Below are 21750 nucleotides of genomic sequence, written 5' to 3' on the forward strand. Positions count from 1 at the left end.
ACAACCAGGATCCCAGGGAAACGCCCTGTGGATGAACTGGTCAGGAATGCTTGCATATGCTTTTCCACCAACTCCTCTCATCAGGAAGGTGGTGAACAAGATGAACAGGGAATCGATGACGCTTGTCCTAGTTGCTCCCATGTGGGCAAGACAACTGTGGTTCCCACACTTACGGAGACTAGCGACGTGCGACCCCATCAAACTCCTGGGCTGGTACAACATACTGTCCCAGCATCAAGGTCAAACAGTACATCCTCTACCCAGCTCAATGAACCTAGCAGCATGGCTCCTGAGGTCATAGAGTTTGGACATCTAAATTTACCTCAAAGATGTATGGACATCCTAAAAGAATCTAGGAAGCCTAACACGAGGCACTGCTACTTTGACAAGTGGAAGAGATTTGTTATCTGGTGCCAGAATAGACAAATCAACCCAGTTGATTGCACTCCTTCAACTATTGTTACATACATGCTCCACCTGCTGGATGCAGGACTAGTTTTTAACTCACTGAAGGTACATCTGGCAGCTCTGTCAGCATACACCACCTCCCATAACAAGGTGTCGTGGTGGAAAGGTCCAGTGGTTAAAGCCTTCATGGAAGGAGTAAAGTGACTTCACCCTCCAATTTCAAACCCACCACCAGGGTGGGACCTTAATGTGGTGCTAGCTAAACTCATGGGCCCCCCATTCGAACCCATGCATAAAAGCAGTCTATTTACCTGTAACTGTATTTCTCCAGCATTGGTATCTTTCATAGATTCACATGCGCCCACCCGCCTCACCTGAAAGGCTGCTCCTACACTCAGCACCCATCATACTGTAGTTCCTACGGTTCAAAATCTGAAGATGGCTGTCTGGGGCGGTGCTTAAGCCCTACCACCTCATTGGTTGGGGCTATAAAGAACCAAAGTAAGGTGGAGGGACTACACAATGGAATGGCTCATAGGCCATAATGGGGTATTTACATGCATTCTCTATGTAATAATGGATGTATAGTAAAACATTTTTAATAATTATTTTAATCAGAGGATTCCCAGTCTGATGACGGGGAATATTCAAGCATGTGAATCTATGAAAGATACCAATGCTGGAGAAATACAGTTACAGGTAAGTAACTTAAGACTTACTTCGCCTTACAGAAAAATGGCTGATTCTGTCCAATAGTGTAATTCCTGCTGCGCTTTCGTCTGCCCAGTCATTCTCACCCCCCTCTATCCTCTAGACGTGGTGGTGGTATCCAGTCTTCATGTGCCTCTGTTTTGGATCACTCTGTTGGGTCATCCCTGTTTCTCATCTTTTGAATATCATTACTGAAACTCTTAGGCAGCTACTTTTGTCATGTAACGGCCTAACCAAAGAAAGAAACATCATTACTTTCCAGAGACCTGGAGAATAGAAAGCGTAAAACCAGGAAACCAGGCTGAAGAATCCTGCACTGTGTGTCGGAGATACCCGGGTCCCTCCCGCACCAACAATGAAGGCGGGGCAGATTACCAGCCGCCGTGGTTCCGACCATGGCTCCAAGAACAAAGCAGCATCAATAAGAGCAACACAGCCGGTGAGTTGGGGAGACCGAGACAAGACCACTCTGTTAAATCCAAGGTTGCAAGCAGCAACATTGTGTGGCGACTGCTGGAGCGAACATTGTCAAAATGCGTATGAGACGTAATTGAAGTGAACTGCTGATGAGTGATTGACCTTTAAAGCAAACTACAATACCTTTTGACAGAGTGGTCCGGCACAGCATGGGTGCCCAATCGAAGGTATCTGTAAGGTATCCAGCTGAGAAGTGACGAAAGTAGATACATTTGATTTGAGGCCGGCAGAGGGAGATCATTTGAAAATGGACAAATAAATGTGAATCGAAGTGGTAAAACGACGGGTCAAGCAAAATCCTATGTACAGTCGAAAGCCTTTGATATCGATGAAATAGAGAAAGTTGGGAGGCCACCATGGGGCGCAGGCAAGATGGCTACCTGAACTGTTAGCTCCTCACCCAGCCCCGGGAAACCTGTGGAGAAAACGAGGAGAAAGGGCTCTATTCCGCACCATGTGGTGATATTCTTAGAGCGGAACCGAAGAGTTGTCTAAGGGTGTAACGCCAGAGCCTGGAGGTGCCTCCTGAGCTTAGAACGGCCACCGGGAGTCGGAGCGCGTCCTCCCCTCCCCACAGCTGTTGTACACGAGGCCAGGGTGGAGAGCGGGACCATCCGGCTTTCCCACTGGAGGAGAGGGGCAACGTGAAGCAGTGCCACCTGCACAGACACGCACGGGCAGCTGAAGCGCCATAATCAGGGGTCGCCCAGACACCCACGAACCTACACACACCTGGGGAAATGATTCAGACCCAGCCGGCACCCTTCTGCCTCATCCACACTCTATGCGGCAGAGGGACGGAGCAGAGGTTGCTGCCTCCCAGCCCAGTGAGGGGCAGCGATGAGGAACGGAGCAACGGATGAGGCTGCAAACGTGGCGCCTTCTTGGAGGCAACACCCGCCAATGCGGGAACATCTGGCTTCCCCACTGAAAGAAGAGAACAAAGTGCAGCACTGCCACCCGTATAGAGCTTCACGGGCAGTGGAAACCCCAAAGTCAGGGGGTGTGCCTGAGCACCTAAGCACCTACGAACCTTCCCATGCCTGGTGGGACCATCCTGACCCTGCCGACACCCCTCAGCCTCTCCCACGCTCTTCGTGACAGAGGGACTGGGCAGAGACTGCCACCTCTCATCCCGGAGAGGAGCAACGACAAGGAGCAAAGTAACGGACCAAGCCGTGTTCGTGGCGACTTCCTGGGAGCAGGACCGGCAACATTCTGTTGGACGAAGGGAGGCTACGGGTGAGCCATTTACTGCTACAAGGCACCCCCCCACCCAGAAGTGTTGACTATCTGTCTTGGGCAGACACAGGAGCGCGTCCGCGGCAACAATCATATGCCGCACTGACAGTAGGTCCTCTGGCACCTCGCTGGAGCGTGAGGAGTGTCAGAGACCTGGCCACAGCTCCAAGGCGACCTCTCACCCGCTCCCTCAGCATTCTTCCCCCAGCCCGGGCCGACGCAGGAGGGCGCCCTGGGGCAACACATGCGGAGAAGAGCGGACTAGGATAACAGCTCTCGTAAGGCGAGGGGGCTATTTGACTGCCAGAGGGTGGCTGTTGCCGGGGGGAGTGGACACACGCCTGGCACATTGGGGAAGCCCTATGGAGGGAAAGGCTGCCTGAGCAGACGACCTTGAGGGGACCCCTATTCTCAAGAGCACTAAATGTCCATAGGGGCCACTTTACCCATACTGAAGTACAGTGAGACGGAGGAGAGAGTGAAGACCAGTGCCCCTGATGCCCTGCTGCCTGAAGAACCACAGGAGAAGCCACGTGGAACCCAGAGCTACATGGACTGAAAGGAGCTCCTAGTCGGGGGAATTGCGCTCAGCCACAACAGGAGTGCAGGAGGTGAACAGTGATAGGAACTATCAAGGGGAGAACCCCAGCATGGGATCCACAGGACATGCATTACGATCTGCAATGTACCCAGTAAGCCGCCCCTGACCCCCCCAGACAACGCCCGCACATTGGGCCTGGACCCCATTGCAATGAGACACTGACCCCAACAGGATGATACACCCCTGACGGGGAGAGGAAGGTTCCAGCACACTGGGCCCACCCAACAGGACTGGAGGCTACTCCCCCATCGGCTGACAGAGAAGATTGGGCCACTAGACGGGAAGACAGGAAATAAGTGGGGTTACTGCTCTGTGTAGTAGACGTTACGGCTGAAAGCCTTGTGGCACAGAAACCATACAAGGCCATATTAGGAGCCCCCCCTTGCCCTGCTGATAGTCAGGCCTGACCCCCTGGGATCACTAGCTCGGACTTGGAGAGATACGCTCTTGGCCTACTGGAACTGCGCTATTACTTCCTGGCAACCACGGACAGGGGAGAGTGGGGTACCCTCTGGAAGCAGACCTTTGGGGCACTGGAAACGTACCACAATCATCTGGAGAATTTGGGAGCCTTGGGAATTGGCCAATCCATGAGCTGGAAGGGGGCCTTAGCTAAGTATCAGTTCCAGGCAGAAAGTGCTAGGATGGAGCTCGGAAGCGCCTCTGAAACCCCAATGGAATTGGGCTCCATAAAAGGTGACATCCAGACCATCCTTGGGGAGATAAGGGGGATGAGAATGGACCTGGGGATTAAGCTCGCTGATCTCACGACCAAAGTAACTACTCTGGTGGACAGAATGGACAGGGTCGAGGCCAACCAATCATCTACCAGGCTCCTGGAGACACAGATGGAGGCAAGGTTTATGGAAATGCAACGCCGAGAGGAGGAGCTCTGCCTCAAAGTAGATGACATGGAGAACCGCGAGAGAAGAAACAATCTACATGTCTTCGGGCTAGTGGGGGCTGAGGGTGAGACCCCGTTCAGCCTGGAAGGTAAGGTGCAGGACATAATAAAGATTGCCCTGAGGGCGGACGTTGGAGAAGGGGTCATGATAGACAGTCTACCGGGCTGGGAGGGCAGTGAGGGGCTCCCGTTCGATGTTGGCACCTCTGCATTACTACAGAGACAATTCCAGGATTCTTGAGAAGGCGAAGGACCTTCGGGAAATACAATACAGAGACTCCAAAGTGGCCATTTTCCATGACCTTTCTGCCCTTACATTGCTGATAAGGAAAAAATGTGGAGCCTTCACCAAATGGCTACAAGAGAAAGGGGTTAGATACTGCTGAGGGCACCCATTTTATCTGGCTTTTGAATTGGATGGGGAGAGACACCATCTGGTGGCTGACGAGGACATCCAGAGAGTTACGGAGGACTTGGTTGGTGGTCGTGATGGCCCCTCAGTCAATCGGGGCAATGGAGAACCAGATCCAGCCCTGGACCGAGAGGCCCGGATTCAACCAGGGGAAAACAGGGCAAGAGGGGTCCGGAAATTCCAGAAAGTTAAACATCCCCCTGCTGCCTTTGGGGGACACCTGAAGTGAAATGAAAATGCCTCATAGGTGTGCTACACTTCTGCACTCCCTCAGCGGACCCCTCGGATAGCCTGGGGGAGTAAAATGACCTAGTAAATGGCCGCTGTTGACCTGTTCACTCCCCCTTGTCGTTGCCAGCAGCGTTGGACTGGTGATATTTTGTTTGTAGTTTCGCCTGTTGTGCTTTGCATGATGCTCTGATGGTATTTTGAGTTTGTTCAATGAAGGGGACATGGGGACTTTGGAGGGAAGAGTTTGGGGACCGTGACCCGAGGCTATTGGGACACACCATATGTTTCGATCCAACTTGGAGATGAAGGATGAGAAAATCCTGTTAGATATACATCCCATGGCAGGGGATGAGTCCCTGTTGGTTCATCGACCAAGCCCAGTCATTCTGGAGGTGTGGACGGACGCCTCAAAGGAAAGGGTGGTGTGGACGGAATGGGGGGATTGGTGTCAATATACAGGGTATGTCACATATTCTTAAACTAAGGACGGCTTCGTACCCAGCAGGACGCACGGGGTATCCAGGATGCAGGGTGAGGAGAGGTGATGGTAGAGGGACGAGTTGGCACGCTGAACGTCAAGGGCTTAAACTCTCAGAATAAACGGTCCCTTACTAGCAACAAGTTCCGCAAACAGAATCTGGTGATCCTCTTTTTGCAAGAGACACACTACCGGCGGGGTGCGGAGTCACTGATAAAGGGGAAAGAAATAGGCAGAAACGTCTGGGCTTCACATAAATCCTCCAAAAAAGAGGGGGTGGGTATACTCCTGGGCAAATCGTTCCATCTTATGGATATTGCGATCAAGAGAGGCTTTGGAGGCAGATTCCTAGGAATAAAGGGCACTTGCGAGGGAATGCGGATCACATTGGCCACCCTCTATACACCCAATGTTGGCCAGATGCAGTTCATACGCCACGTGTTCATGTTATTGGAAGAATGGGCAGAGAGAACCATGGTTCTAGGTGGGAACTTCAACTTCATAGTGGACCCCCAGCTGGATTGGTGGTCAGCAAAGAACGGGGACGAGAGGGGCTACAAAGGACAATCTGGCCATGTGGGACCTCCTACAAGAGCACTACTCTGGTTGACGTATGGTACAGGTCATGGCCGGACCCCAGGAGCTATACATTCTCCCCCCCCCCGCCCACATCAATCATATACGAGAATAGACCTCTTGCTTTTATCAGAGGAGGGTGATGGGGAGATCAGGTGCCAACTGTGGAGGCTGTCACATGGTCAGATCATGATCTGGCAGCGGTGGACTGTAGGTTGCCCAAGGCCTTGGGGAACTGTAGGTGGCGGTGTAATGACACTCTGCTCAGGGACCAGGTATTTAGGGAGTTTCTGAGAAAGGAAATACGGGCCTATTTCGAGACCAATGATAATGGGTAGACCGACCTGATGATGGTATGGGAGGCAGCGAAGGATACCTTGCGTGGCCTGCTCGGTGCGGAAGCTCCCGTAGGAAACGCGAAAAGGGCATTGATTGAGAGTAACCTTCATAAAGAACTGAGAGCAATGCGGTCGCAACTCAACTGGAGGGAGGTAGATAGGGAGGCTCTCCTAGGGGAGATGAGAGGCAAGAGACAGGCACTGCACACAGTCCTTATTGGGGAGGCGGCCAAGAAGATGAGGTATACCAGGCAAAGATACTATGAAAGGGGGGACATGGTGGGGACTCTGCTTGCACACAGGGCAAGAGGCTGTAGGACTGTAAGGAGGGTTGAAGGTGTACGTGACTTGGGCGGGAGGAGACGGACACGGGGGGCTGAGGTAACAGAATGCTTTGCGAGTTTCTATAAATACTCGTACGTCCCGTCCCCTTTCCTCCATACTTGTGGGACATCTCTCCGTCCTGAGCACTTTATAAAAAGCATCCAATTTTTTTTCAAAAATGTGTCCCTCCTCTCTTTCCTGCTCAGGGCCTGGCACGCGGCCGTAACCCTGCCCACCTCGGCTCCGCCCCGCGCATCGCCCATCGGTCCTTTTCTCCGCTCGATCGGTGCCGGACGCACTTGCATCCTCCGAAGATTTTCTTCCCTTTTTTCCTCTCTGGCTCTCGCTAGCGTTCGTTTACTAGTCTGTCTATGTCTTTCAAATTAGACTTTCCAGATTGTTCATCGTGTCACCGTCGCTTCGCGACGGCGGATCCCCATCCTCTTTGTTTAGTGTTTGGGTCCGGAACACCGTTGGGACTCCTGTTTTTACTGTGACTCCCTGTCGGTCCGGGCACTTCAACGTCGGTTGGAACGGTGGGAGGAGGTGTTCTGACAAACTCCTCCTTCGCATTTTCAGGCATTCATCGACGAGAAGAAGAAACGCCCGGTAAGTTCTTTACTTTTTAGAGCACCCCGGCCGGGGGATACCTTTCCGGGTTCCTCTCGGTCCGGGAGGGGCGTTGATCGCTCTGTCACCGGGGTTCGCCCTGAGGTGCCGTTGGGCCTAATAATTCTACCGGAGTTTTCTCTGAGGGTCTTCGTAAGGGGCCTGTGAACACCAGATTACGCTCTGAGGCCCCTCCTGTGGGAGCTGTTTGTAGACCCAGTTCTACTGAATCGTGGGGTACCGGAGCTCGCTCTGAGGCCGCTCTGTCGGCTTCCCTCAAAAACAAGACCGGGGTGCACCCCGAGGCCTTGGCTGGGCTGGTTGTTACCGAACAGATGTTCAAGGCCCGTGCAGATAAGGCTGTTACCGGGCCTAGGTATGAGGTCCCTCGTTCAGAGGCTAAAGCTACCAGCAGTTCTGAGAGGCCGGACAAGGCTTTGTCGGTGAAAGCACACCGTTCCCGCTCTTGTGGTGATACCAGATCGGTTGAGGGGGCAAAGAAGCAAAGTTCTTCTTTTACAGACAGTGCTGAGGTCCTTCCTTCGAAGGCTAATTTTGCGGTTGGTATGTCACAAAAACATTCCAGGACTCATAGTATCGGCTTGTCCGAGGTTCCTTATGTTAAGGCTAAGATTAAGACCCCTGATCCATCGACGGGGACCCCTGCCTCACTTCCTCACATGTCGCAGTTCCCCTCAGATGAGGACAAAATGGCGCCCGTTCCCGCCACGACCACAGCGGCCATTTTAGGTGCTACCCCTACAACTACGCCATCGGCCTCTGGTCTAGGGCACAGTTCCTTGGGTGAACCTAAGGTCCCTTGTGCGCATCCTTACTGGCCAGTTTATGATTGGAACACCCGGATGCCTCTTCCGCACAATGTTTCGTTGCCCGCGGGGGCGGCCCCTTTAATTTATGTGGATACGTCGGTAGAGGGGCCGGTGTGGCACCCTTCCCCGTTACGTTCCTGGATTTGTCCACCCCATGAGAGGCCTCCTGAGGTTCCGAAGCAATCTCCAGAGGATGCTTTTTTCGGTACTTTTCAAGCGCTTATGCGCACCAACCCCATGAGGGAATATTTCAAAGGGCTTTTCAAGGAGATATGTCCACCTGCACTTCCGGCTCCACCCGTTCCTCCGGTGGTTCCGCCGGCGCCTCCCTTGCCTGTGGTGCCTCCCCCGGCTCTTCCGCCTGTGCCTCCATTGTCCCCAGTAGACAAGGCAGTGCCTGACACGGCTCAGCAGGATCCTGACCTGTTAGATGACCCTCAAGGCGATCAGGACAACGAGGACCTTCCCCGCTCTATCAGAGCCTTTCATGACCGGATACTGGACATGATGAGTTTCTTAGATGTTCCGGTGCCCGAGGCACCCGCTCTGCAGGAGGGCGTTCTTTCAGGGGCGTTCACCCTGTCTCCCTTGGAGCGTACCGGCCTGTTCCTGCAGAAGGACGTTCTGGCTGAGGTCCGAAGAGTCTGGGAAAAGCCACACTCGGGACTTTTTGTCAATAAGAAGATTGACGCGAGGTACAGGCTGCATTCTTCGGAAGAGATGGCCCTGTCGTATTGTCCGCCTCCCTCCTCCACAGTTGTGGCTGCGGGCTACGTTGCAATACAGACCTGCAGCATCCTCTTCCACGACGGCTACTCAGGTCTTGGGAAAGGAGGACAAGCTCCTGGACTCCCTAGGGAGGAAAATCTTTGCCAACTCGGCTTTGCAGCTCAGGCAGGCCAACGCTGAGGTGATATTGGCGGGAGCTAAAATGCAGATGTGGAAAGGACTGTCGGAGTTTGAGGAGCACATCCCGGTCGAGAAGTTGGAAGACTTCAAAGGATGACTTTCCGATGCCAGGGTCTTGGCCCAGGATCTCCTGGAGGCTGCGGCTCACCACGTAGACACCTCGGCTCGGGGCCTGATGCTTGGGGTTGATACCTCACGGCAGGCGTGGCTGCATGCCACTAAATTTTCTAAGGAAGTGCAAGACAAGGTGTTGAACCTTCCATTCGATGGTAAGGAGCTTTTTCATTCTACTGATGTAGAGCTCACCAAGACCAAGGATAGCACTCAGACTGCTAAATCATTGTCTGTTCTGGTCAAAACTCATTTCAAATCCCAGAGACCGTTGTCGCAAAGTCGACCCTCCTCTGGTTTTAGGGGCTTCCTCGACCGCAAATCTCTCAGAGTGGATACTCCTGCGGGGAATAACCACCGTAGACAACAACGCACGCGGTTTTTCTCCCGCTCCTCAGCCTCCTCATCAGGTTCAGGTGGCACCGCCACCGATAAACCTGCCAAATGAGGGTTTTCAGCACTCGCACGAGACCCCAGTGGGAGGACGCATTGCGTCTCATTGGGAGGCGTGGCAGACCATCACAGAAGACAGATGGGTCTTGTCAGTCGCTCGAGCGGGCTTCTGCTTACCTTTACCCCCTACCCCACCCCTCAACCCTCCTTTTCAGCTGCCGGGCTCACCCTCCCTCAAGGCTCAGAAACTTCTGGACCTCAGAGCTGTGGAACCCGTTCCCCTTGGGGAGCGAGGGGAGGGCTTCTACTCCCGGCTGTTTACGGTGCCCAAACCCAACCAGGCTGGCCTGCGCACCATCTTAGACCTTTCCCAGTTCAATCTTTTCCTACCCCAAGAGAAATTCAAGATGATCACGCCCAGCCAGATACGCTCCTCCTTACAGATGGGCGATTGGCTCAGCGTTGTGGATCTTCAGGACGCATACATGCATATCCTGATTTGGAACCCACACAGGAGATATCTCTGCTTCTCTTTGGGAGATGAGCACTTCCAGTTTTGAGTGCTTCCTTTTGGTCTCAGCTCAGCACCGCGTGTCTTTACGAAGATGATGTTGGTGATCGCAGCCTATCTTCGTCTCTAGGGTATCCATGTGTATCCGTATTTGGACGACTGGCTCTTACGCAGCCATTGTCCGCTAGCAGCAGCGGGCCATCGCCAGTCTCTCCTTCAGCTCCTGTTCCGTCTCGGGCTGTCGGTGAACTGGCAGAAATCTTCCATGACGGTCTCGCAGGACCTGATTTTCCTGGGTTTTCGTTGGAACACGATCGACTGCAGAGTGTACCTGACCGGGGACAGGATGGCGGATCTGTTAGCCACGTGTCAGATGTTTGCGCAGTCGGAGAGCATGTCGGCCTGGTGGTTCCAGAGGCTTCTGGGCCTCGTGGCCTCATGCGTGCTGGCTCTTCCTCTTGCTCGTCTCGAGATGAGACGGACCCAGATGGCTCTCCGGAGTTCATGGCGTCAGGCAGTGGATCCGGATTCCATGCAGATAATGATTCCGGATTCCATGAGAGTGGACCTGGATTGGTGGTCATCTCTCAGCAATCTGTCTGGGGGCACAGGGTTTCAGGACTCGGTCCCCAGGGTGACGATCACGACGGACTTCTCCCTTCTAGGGTGGGGTGCGACATTAGATCTTCTTCAGGTTTCGGACCTCTGGTCGCCTCAGGACAAGCTCCTGCACATAAATCATTTGGAGCTTCTGGCGATCTACCTAGCGCTCAGGGCGTTCAGACCGCTCATCGTCAACAAGGTGGTCCGCATAAGAACGGACAATGTGGTGTCAATGTATTACATCAACAAACAAGGGGGAACAAGGTCTCCCCACATCGTGGACCTGTCCATCCAGATTTGGGAGTGGGCCGTGCTTCATGGTGTCTGGCTGCTTGCAGTGCACATCCCGGGTCAGCTGAATGTCACAGCGGATGCCCTCAGCCGGCGGACAGTGGCCAGCTACGAGTGGGAATTGAAGGCGGAGGTCCTCTCATGGATTTCTCACGCTGGGGCACACCGGAGGTGGACCTCTTTGCGACGGCGGCGAATAAGAAGCTTCCTCAGTATGCTTCCAGAGGGGGGCTGGGAGCCTCCTCTCTGGGGGATGCTCTCGAGATTCCATGGCACAACATGAGAGCTTACGCCTTCCCGCCTCTGCCTCTAGTTCACCGTGCAATTTGGAAGTTGAAGAACTCGGCGGACTGTTCCCTTCAACTCATAGCCCCGTGGTGGCCGGCCAGGTTTTGGTTCTCAGAACTTCAACACATGTTGGTGTACCCACCGATCAGGTTACCAGTAACTCCCGATCTTCTTCACCAAGGGGAACAACAGATGTGGCACCCCTACCCACAATCGCTCAGCTTGGCGGCATGGTGCCTGAGTTCAAGTCTTTAGAGCATCTGAGTTTGTCTGCGGATAACATGCGCATTATCCAGGCAGCCAGGAAACCCTCGACCAGATCTCAATACAAGAGTAAATGGCTCAGGTTCTGTCATTGGTGTTTGGAGAAGAAGTTGGATCCGAGGGTGGCCACGATTGACAGTGTTGTCCTTCGTGTCCTCCCTAGCAGAGTCAGAGGTTCATGTCCAGTCATGCAGGACTTATCTCTCAGCGGTTTCCGCTTACCTTTCTACAGACCTGTGTTCTTATTCTCTAACTAACCCAGTGGTGAAGAGGCATTTTGCTGGCTTTACACGCCTCTACCCTTCGGTTTGTATTCCGCACCCGCCATGGGACCTAAATGTAGTCCTGATGGCGCTGTGCCACAAACCCTTTGAACCAATGGCTACGGTGGATCTCAAGTACTTGTCTTGGAATATGTCCTTTCTAGTCGCCGTTACGTCAGCAAGGAGAGTGAGTGAGCTCCAGGCATTGTTGTTGGAGCATCCTTTCTTGGTCTTTCACAAGGTCCTTCGCACAAACCCGGCTTTTCTACCAAAGGTGGTGACCGAATTCCATCTAAATCAGTCGATCTCCCTTCCGGTCTTTTTTCTGAACCCCGCCTCAGAGGCTGAAAGGGTTCTACACTGTCTTGATGTCCGAAGAGCTCTTAAGTTCTACCTGGACAGGACTTCCGAGCTTCGGAGTTCTTCTCAACTTTGTGACCTTCGGTAACCCTCAGGGCAAGCCGGCGTCTAAGGCAACTATTTCTAGGTGGATTTCCGCCTGCATCACGGAATCTTTCACCGTCCAAGGGCTGAAACCCCCTGAGGATATACATGCACACCTGGTGCGGGGCAAGGCAGCCGCGGTTGCTTTTCAGAAATATGTCCCCTGGGAGTCCATCGCTAGGGCAGCTACCTGGGCCTCCCCAACTGCTTTCTGTAAGCATTACTGTCTCGACATGAGCTCAAGAGCTGATGCTCAGTTTGGTCAGGCTGTGCTGAAGAACCTATTTCAGTAAGGGGTATTTCCATCCACCCGTAGTTCCTGTAAGGAGTGCTTGGGAATCTCCCACAAGTATGGAGGAAAGGGGGCGGGACGTAGGAGTATTACCAGGTTACTCACCATAGTGACAACCTTACTCCTAGTCCATAGTCCCCTTTCCTCCATACGCCCACCCGGCGTCCCCTCTAAAAAGGTTCCCCTATTATTGCTAATGGGTCTTTGACCTGGCGATAGAAAAGGACTGATGGGCGATGCGTGGGGCGAAGCCAAGGTGGGCGGGGTTACGGCCGCGTGCCGGGCCCCGCGCAGGAAAGAGAGGAGGGACAAATTCTTGAAAAAAATGTGGATGCTTTTTACAAAGTGCCTCGGTCCCGTCCCACAGGACGGAGAGATGTCCCACAAGTATGGAGGAAAGGGGACTATGGACTAGGAGTAAGGTGGTCACTACTGTGAGTAACCTGGTAAGAACTGTACACAAAACAGGAAGGGGAATTGGTGGTGGAAATGCAGAGCTATCTGTCCGGGCAAAACCTTCCTAGGCTCACTGAAACAGAGCGGGAGGCCTTAGAGAGGGATATAACTGGGGAGGATGTGGTGGAGGCTATCCAAAGGTTGAAAACAGGGAAGGCCCCAGGGGGAAGATGGCTTTACGGACAACTTTTATGAACAGTACCTATCCTCATTGGCAGAACCGATGGCAAAGTTAAAGGGGCAAGACACAATACACTCAACATTTCTTCAGGCCATGATAATGGTGATACCGAAACCTGGGAAAAACCCTGAAGACTGTGGCTCATTTAGGCCTATCTCCCCCTTAGATGTGGACGCTAAGGTCTTTGCCAGGATTCTGGCAACACGGCTAGAAAGGCACCTCCCCAGACTGATCCATCCGGATCAGGTCGGATTTGTGTTAAATAGGCAAGGAGCAGATAGAATGCGGAAAACGCTCCACGTGCTAAGCTCAAGGTCGGTATGGGGGGAAGGGGCGCTCCTACTATCCCTGGATGCCAAAAAGGCGTTCAATAGGGTAAGCTGGGCCTTTATGGGGGAAGTCTTCATCACTGGGAATGGGCCTGAGGTGGTTGGGCTGGCTATCAGCCCTATCCTCAAAACCCTTGTCAAGAATAGCAGTCAATGGCAGGGAATCAGGGATGTTTCCACTAGGGAGGGGAACACGACAGGGCTGCCCTCTGTCCCCGCTCATATATGCGCTAGTGATGGAACCATGGGCGGCGTCTGTCAGGGACAACGGGGAGATTAAAGGTGTTATAGTAGGGGAAACGCACTGTAAGATAAGCCTCTTCGTAGACGACACGCTCCTCTATGTGGCCGAACCATCCTAGTCGATACCACATGCGCTACGCAGGCTGGAGCAGTACGGGAATCTGTCAGGCTTCAAGGTAAAATCAGTTGCGTTCATAGCAGGGAAGTTGAGGAGGAATTTTTGCCGGGTCTCCCTTTCAAGTTACAGAGGGATACGTTTCACTATTTGGGGATTCAGTTGACTCAGTGCCCTGGAGCTTTGTTTGCTAGCAACTTTCTCCCCCTTTGGTCGGCAGTCAGAAGGGACATTGAGAGGTGTGCGGGATTGGGATTTTCGTGGATGGCGTGCCTCAATTCAGTAAAAATGGTAATCCTCCCCAAGTTCTTGTTCCTGTTTCAAATTTTGCCAACGCCGGTGCCCAGGTCATTTTTCTTAGAGTTGAGACGAACTTTGCTGTGATTCTCTGGACGGGGAAGAAGCATAGGATCTCGTATGAGACGCTGATAAGGCCAAAGGAGGAGGGGAGTATGGGTCTTCCTGATCTAGAAATCTATTCTAGGGCATCCCAGCTAAGAGCCCTAGTGGATCATTTTACACCAGGGACGGGGAAACAATTGGTTGCAATGGACAATGAGGTACTCTCACCGTCACGTTAGATGAATGGTTGTGGGTCCCCAAAGCCCGCATCCCAGGGAGGGTTCTGCGACATCCAGTGCTGGGGGTTCTGTGGTCTGTTTGGAAAGAGGTGGTGACAATAGGTGGCTTACATCATGGCCGTCGACCCCTGAGCTGCCTATGGGCTCCCCCGCTCCGGGATGGGATTGAGGAACCACTTGCGTTCCAACATTGGTATGAGGCCAGGACAGCTATGGGATGGGGGAACCTTTATAACTCTACAGGGACTGGAGAAGGCCTTGGGTCTGGACAAACTATCGCCTTTCCGTTATCTACAACTAAAGGGGGCCCTGACCGAGGAAAAATGGGGGGAGACCCTCAGGAAGGAGTTACGGATTTCGAGAAGTTTTTGATTTCTCATAGAGGCTCCAAGGGAGTGATATCTATGCTCTATGAGCTGCTCCTTCTAGCGGCCCCAAGGGAGCCCCCCCTGCAAAAGTGAAGTGGGGACAGGATCTGGGTGGGGATATTGATGACACAAGGTGGGCCAGAATGTGTGCAGGCTGGCTAACCGTTCGACCGCTTCACTCCAGTGTCGGCATCAGGCCCTGAAACTGCTGTACAGATGGCATTACCTCCCAGTGTGGATAGCGCGGATGAGGGAGGGATACAACCCATACTGTTGGAAATGTCACACTGAGAAAGGGGACTATATACATATGTGGTGGAAATGTCCGATGGTGCAGACGTACTGGGGAGAGGTCCTGTCATGGATAAAAGAGGTGGATGGGATCCAGAGACACCTCTCCATGGATTCTTCTGTTCGCTGTGAATGTGGATGGGGAGTCTGGAGGGGAACAAGGCCACTTGTTTCATGTTATGATAGTGGCGGCTAGGTGCTGCCTTGCCCAGAGGTGTAAAAGCCCACAAATGCTAGGGGAAAAGGAGTGGGTCATCTAGGTTTGCGATATATGACATGGAGTTTCTAACCCACCTCATAGATGAGTCCAGGTCTAATATTGAGGGACTGTGGCTCCCGCTCTTTGAAAAGTATGGGCTGCTGGCCTGACAAGGTTGGGAATGGGCTACATGGTAAACCGCACTGGGAAGATATTTGGAGGGACCGCGGGACTTAGCGGACATGTTGCCAGTTTTGGGGATTCCAGGGGAGGTTTTCGGCTCATAGGCCCAGTATTCTAGCGTGCACGGAAGAGGCATCCTGATTTTGAATGAAGAGACATTACAATGCGTCCAGCTTCTGAAGAAGTTCCATTTGAAAAGTCTGTTACTAAGGGGGTGGGGGGAGGGAGGGAGGAAAATGTTATAATCAAGATGTGCGAACGTGTTATGATTGTTATTATGCGTTGTTGTAACCAAAATGCCAATAAAACTTAATTTTCAAAAATAAATAGAGAAGGTTTGGAAATGTACATGTATTGGGTCCGAACCCAGCAGAGGGAGATCAACTGAAGCTTTTGTGTTTATATGGGTCTGAGCCTGGCGGAGGGGCACCTGGGGTGAACAGTAAATCACCCAAGAAGTTGTATCAGTGAAAATCCTGAGAAGAAAGGAACTTTAATGTTTGTCTGTCGCATCAGGCCCTCTGAAGTAAGAGACTTTGAATGACAAAGAGACTTTTGCTCAGACGACCCTGATATTAAGATTCTGAACTGCATCCTCGTGGCAGACAAGCCAGAGAGTGTGCTAAGCTCGAGTGTGTCGCCTTTTCCCGTGTGGAAAACGTGAGGAAGGGAAGCCAACGGCTTGAATATCCTAACCTATCATTTCTTGAAGACTTTTCTTTTGCATAACATTGTTTCCCACACTATTTGTAATTAGAAGTAAGGATTGGCAATAGTTTTATTAGTATAGGTCCTTTTATTTTGACAAGACAGCACTAGGACTGTGTTATTATTATTTGATGTTGTAGCTTGCTCCCATCTTTAGATTTAGGATTAGATAGGCGTTTTTCAAACTCAATTGAAGTTCAATAAACACCCTTGAACTGTGATCACTTGTGTTTGTCTTACTGTTTGATACCATGCCTTCCGTACAGTGCTGAGGGCTATGCACGGTTCTCCGACCCCGCCACACAGTAATGCCTACAAGGCAAGATTGTGTGCAGCACCCTTTGGCAGACTACAGCAACCTTGACCTCCTGGCAATAGGAACCCAACCTTTTGTATAAGTCTGTACTACACAGATTGGTAGTGTAGCTGAGCAGCCAGGCTTATCGCAAGAGGGGTCAATGTGAGCAGTAGGGTTTTTACACAGAGATTCACAGTGAAAAATATTCAAACAAACTCTTACACTCGAGCTTTCTTGATTACACAATTATTCATTTATTTAACAGTCATTTCAATAAGCCTTCTTCAGAAGGGAGCAATATATAACCAACACACAAATACACTTCAAAATACACACTCTAAGTTTCTCTAAATCGGCAAGTTCCCATTTGGGAGATGGTTCCTAAACCCTGAGGTGACTTAAGTAACTAGGACAACTTGGACATTAATATATCACAGCTACATTTAGAGCAATACTGAGTTGGTGTGAAAGAAAAGGGTTTGGCAATAAAATAAAAAGGCATACAAATATTCTGCTGCAGGTAAGTACTTTTTAACCCCCAATGCAATATAAATTAACCCTTTCCTGGAGGAAAGGTAAAACACAATATCAGAGGTAAGAAGAGTCTTTCAGGGGGCCAGGACAGCCAATGTCAATTGAACAAAAGTCTAGGTGAACTGGAGCATGTCATGTAAGTAAAAGACTTGCACAATGTTTTAGAAGTCTTTGTAGAAATAAAGAATCACAGAAGGGCCACAAGCTGGGAGGCTTGTGAAGGGCAAAGCTGCAAGCAACTATGCAAAAGCAACTAAGACAAGTCTCAACTGAGAACAAGCAAGGCTACACAACAAGAGGTAAGACCCCTTAGTGTTGCAGTACCTTTGGTTAGAAGAAAGGTTTCCAGCTGGCGTCTGTTCCTGTACAGCTCTGTAGATCCTGTTGTTCCTGGGCCTCAGTCGTGGGGACAAGAGGGAGTACATCTGAGGGACTCCTGCACTGCAATGGGAAGGTAGGCGGCAGCAATGGCCAAACTTCAATTCAGCAGCACTTTGCGGTTTCAGCTCCTCACGTCTATAACGAATAGCAACACTGCAACTCTCGGATAACACTTCAGACTTTCCTCGCATCTGGGATCCAGCACTCTGTTGAGGTGGCTCAGGCTTGGTCAGTCCTGCTTCCTGGGAGTCCGGAGGATCTACTCGATTCTGGTGTTCCTCTCCCTGGCTCTTCGGCTTCTGCAGCAGCAATGAAAGTACAGCCAGCTCTGAGAGGATTTCCAGATGAGCTAGTCTTGGGGTCGATTGGTCCCACCAACTGAAGGGAATAAGTAGTCCTTTGCAGGTCTTCTCTAGTCAAGGCAAATTTGGAGCTTCAGCACAGCAGCAGGGCTTCACCGGGCAAACCAAGGGTCCAGGAGTTGCAGCAGGCGTCTCTTCCAAGTTCTTCTTTGGATTCCTTCGTCCAGTGGTCGACTCTGCCTTCCAAGGCAAAAGCTTTGCCTTTTATGCAGGTTTCTCCCATTCATTCCAGCCTAGCTGTCAATCCTCCCAAGGACAGCCAGCCGGCCAATTACCTTTGGGTGCATTCCTTTAACCAACGAGATTAAGCACAGGGAGTTTTGGGCACCTCCCTCACTTCCTGCCCCTTATAGACATACTGGAGCCAGCGGCGGGCTTCACTTGTGAATCCTGCCAAAGATAAAACAAACAAAGGGACCAAACCTGGTTTGGCGCGCAGAGTAAATCTCAAGAAGGACCTTTCCAACAAGAAATGGCGAAAAAAGACGACTGGGCCATTTTGACAAAATGGGCACCGAGGGGTGTCTTACTGCAGCTGCAATTGCAGCCTGCGGTAAAACATACAATGGTAGTAAAAAGTAAACCAATGCCACCAGCCATTAATTGTAGAAATGGTAACATGAAAATGTTACATGAGAAAATAGACAAAGGGGATACTAAGTAATCCCTCCAGCACCCTATTGCAAGATAGTGTGTGCTGGGTCTAGAAAGGTACAAAATGTAAGTAAAGTCAATTTCATTTCACTGCTCTTGGAAACAGTAGTTTCCGCAAGAGAAGGTATTTAAACCTTTGGGAAATCTAAGAGACTTCCCCGTGCCACTGCACTGAAGGTGCTGTGTGTCACAATGCAAAGATGATGCCTATGGAGTTTTTCAGACTCCAAAGTCAAGAGACACAGAGTTCAAATCACAGAAAAATGCATGAGAGAATGGGAGAAAGGTCTCACTCTCTCCAGGTTAGAAATGAAAAGTCGTAAAGTCCAGCAAAAGAGCTGGGGGTCTCTAAGGTAGAAGGGAATTAGAACATTTCTGAGAATTCTCCCTAACACTCGCCCCCACACCCCCAGACTGAGGGACTGTCATGATTCCTGCCCCTCATGTCCCCAGCCCTCCAAGATGTCAGGCTGGAGCCAGGCCACAATCACCTACATGGCCCTCAAGGGCCTCTCCATCCCTCCAAAGACCCACTTGGAGTCAGACTTGGCGCTTGTGGCACCAAACTCACTCACTCCCATAGGATAACATTGGGGATTGGACTTGTAGTGCATTGATGGGGACAAGATGGATGCCCCCACATATTTCGGTTCCCAGAACTGCATGTGTAGTCTAGTCTTTTGGGTGTGGTTCAGCCCAGACAACTGGGATACCCAGTTGTTAAGCCACACCCAGGCTGAGAAACATGCTTTGCGTTTTCTGCACCTGCAGCGTGTTCGGATCGGTCTCCAGTAGGCCTGCACCTTTCTTCTGCGCTCAGCTCCTGCAAGAACACCGTTAGGAACAGCCTTACCTTGCGGTGCTTCTGCCCATCATTCATCGCTCCTTCTGTTCTGCGGGCATCTTCGGCGGTGTCATTCCCAAGGAAAAGGGAAAAGAACAGAAAAAAGACATTACTAAGCATTCTGCAAATCTTCGCTTATTTTTAAATACTGTACGAGCTTCAAACGCTTACCTGAATCCCAGCCGCTCTGGGGGAACTCTGTCTCCGGAACTTCTCATCCATCTGCAAGAGGGAAAAGACACTCCAGGTTAGCGTGGAAACATCTAGAGGCGCTACATACCGCGCTTACCCACTGCATTTGTTCTCCATAACCGGCATCCACGCTGAAAACGTTGCGGCACTTAAAAGACACAGAAAAAAAACTCAGTTCAATGCAAATACGAAAGGGGTGCATCGCGCTCTCACTCACTTTTAGCGCTACTCATCTCAGCAGCATGCCGCCATCCCCGGACGCCGGCCATCATCTAAGGAAGGAAAGGAACAAAGTTAGAGAACTGTTCAAAATACTCATTATACTTACCTGTCGAACTCTTGCCAGTGAAGTAACTAGGCAGCAACGAGCCCGCATCAATGAACACACCCCTGCGCTGAAAGCAGGACAGAGAGCACACTATCCAAGAAAACAAGGTGAGCTGTGGATCAAAGGGAAGGGTTGGACCCCGGGGAAGAAGGGGTTCAAGCACACAGAGACAATAGGGAGTTAAACTCTACCAATCCTGTGTTTCAGGCCCAGTCTCCAGTCGAATAGCCTCCAGGGAGGGTTTGAGGTCGTAAGAGGTCAGAACAGGCTGAGTGACGTCCCAGTGGATACCAGGTGAGCGTTACAGGGACAGGAGGATTGAATCCACTCCTGGATGAATCGCCTTACTCCAGTCAGTCATAGTTTCTGGAGAGACTATCAGATTTTTGGTGATTGCACCCTGACCTGTGTTCTATGGTGAAATCAAACCCCTGAAGGCTGATTGACCATATCAACAATTTAGGATTCTCCCCCTTCATCTGCATTAACCATCTCAAGGGTTGGTGGTCAGTTTTTTTTTTACAAAAGTAGATCCATACACGTATGGTCTAAACTTCTTCAAAGGCAACACAATTGCAAAACATTCTCTTTAAATTGTTGCCCACCTTGTTTCATGGTCTCGCCGTTTCCTACTAATGAAGCAGATAGGGTGTTCCCTGCCTTTCACATCCAGATAACTCTGAACTGCACCTATTCCTGTATTTGAAGCGGTATTACCCAAATTGTTTGTTATATATATATGGGGTTTTGGGCGGGTTTGGGTTGAGTGGAGGCTTGCGGGGGTTTCCCCCCGCATATTTGTTACAATTGACCTTCACAATTCGGTCAATTGTGAAAAGGTCAATTGTCATTCGAACAGTTGTAACACGAACAATTCGTATACAACCTTTGAAGCATCAGTTTGTACAATAAAGGATTGGTTGTAGTCAGGAGCACTGAAGACTGAAGCTTGACAAAGTGCTTTCTAAGTTCTTCAAATGCCTTGGTGCACTCCTCATTCCACTTGACCTTCTTGGGGAATTTGGATGAAAAGATCACATTCAAGTTAGAAGCTATTGATAGTCAAAAAATATGAGGCTACTGCAAAGAAATGAAGACATACCAGTCACGGGGAACAAATTTATAAGCAACAGTTTATTATCGCTTAAGCTGACCCAAGTTCGTCAATGCATGTGTACAGGCATAGAGAAGGTGAGCTAAGACATCGTCATGCTTTATACACTTAGAACATCATGATGAATTTGTGCTACCCCATCACATGATGAGGGTTCATGACCTACTATCATGGGCATCAGGCAGGTAGCTGGGGCAAGCTGGGTGGAGGCTTGGCAGGCCTGATAAAGGCACACAAACAACCCATAACAAATCCCTCCTTTCATTCCTTCCTGGTGTTTGTAGTAACTTCCTGGTTACCAATTCCTGTTGCCAAACAGGAAGTACATGATAACTCATGAGCTCTCTAGTGTTTGGGTGTGGCTGGCTATATAAGCCACACCCAAGATTCTTCCAGTGCTTTGTGTTGCTTACCTGGAGCTGTATCAGCAACACCCTTGCCGTGCTCTGGATCAGCCATCATCTGCTTACCTGCGCCGGATCATCCTGTTTCTGCTTACCTGCTCTGGATCATCCTACTTCTGCTTACCTGTTCCGGATCATCCCGTTTCTGCTTACCTGCTCCGGATCATCCTGCTTCTGCCTACCGGCTCCGGATCATCCTGCTTCTGCTTACCTGCTCCGGATCATCCTGCTTCTGTTTACCTGCTCCGGATCATCCTGCTTCTGCTTACCTGCTCCGGATCATCCTACTTCTGCTTACCCGCCCCGGATCATTCAGCTTCAGCTTACCTGGTTCTTACTCCACGCCGCAGCTATCTCCAGTCAAGAGGGGACTTCTACACCGGCACCTGTAAAAACAAAGAAGAACAGCGTTAACACGCGCACATCAGTAACGCTGCGCATACTCACCAAATCTTCCCGCGACGCTGGCATCCAG

At 51.1% G+C, this 21750-nt stretch overlaps 1 protein-coding gene across 4 annotated transcripts in view; it reads left to right on the forward strand.

The window, feature by feature from the left end:
• LOC138567244 (zinc finger and BTB domain-containing protein 4-like) overlaps positions 1-21750 on the forward strand; it is a 288787-nt gene that overhangs the window by 217088 nt on the left and 49949 nt on the right. The window contains exon 1 of one of the 4 annotated variants that reach the window (XM_069645276.1): positions 1438-1558. The exons of the other annotated variants lie outside the window; for them this stretch is intronic. The gene's annotated coding sequence lies outside the window, so the exon portion shown is untranslated. Of the gene's footprint in view, positions 1-1437; positions 1559-21750 lie in introns of those variants that run through there. 4 annotated transcript variants of the gene reach the window in all.

Source organism: Ambystoma mexicanum, chromosome 1p (assembly GCF_040938575.1).
Source record: "Ambystoma mexicanum isolate Mex_15411 chromosome 1p, UKY_AmexF1_1, whole genome shotgun sequence".
NCBI classification, from domain to species: Eukaryota; Metazoa; Chordata; class Amphibia; order Caudata; family Ambystomatidae; genus Ambystoma; species Ambystoma mexicanum.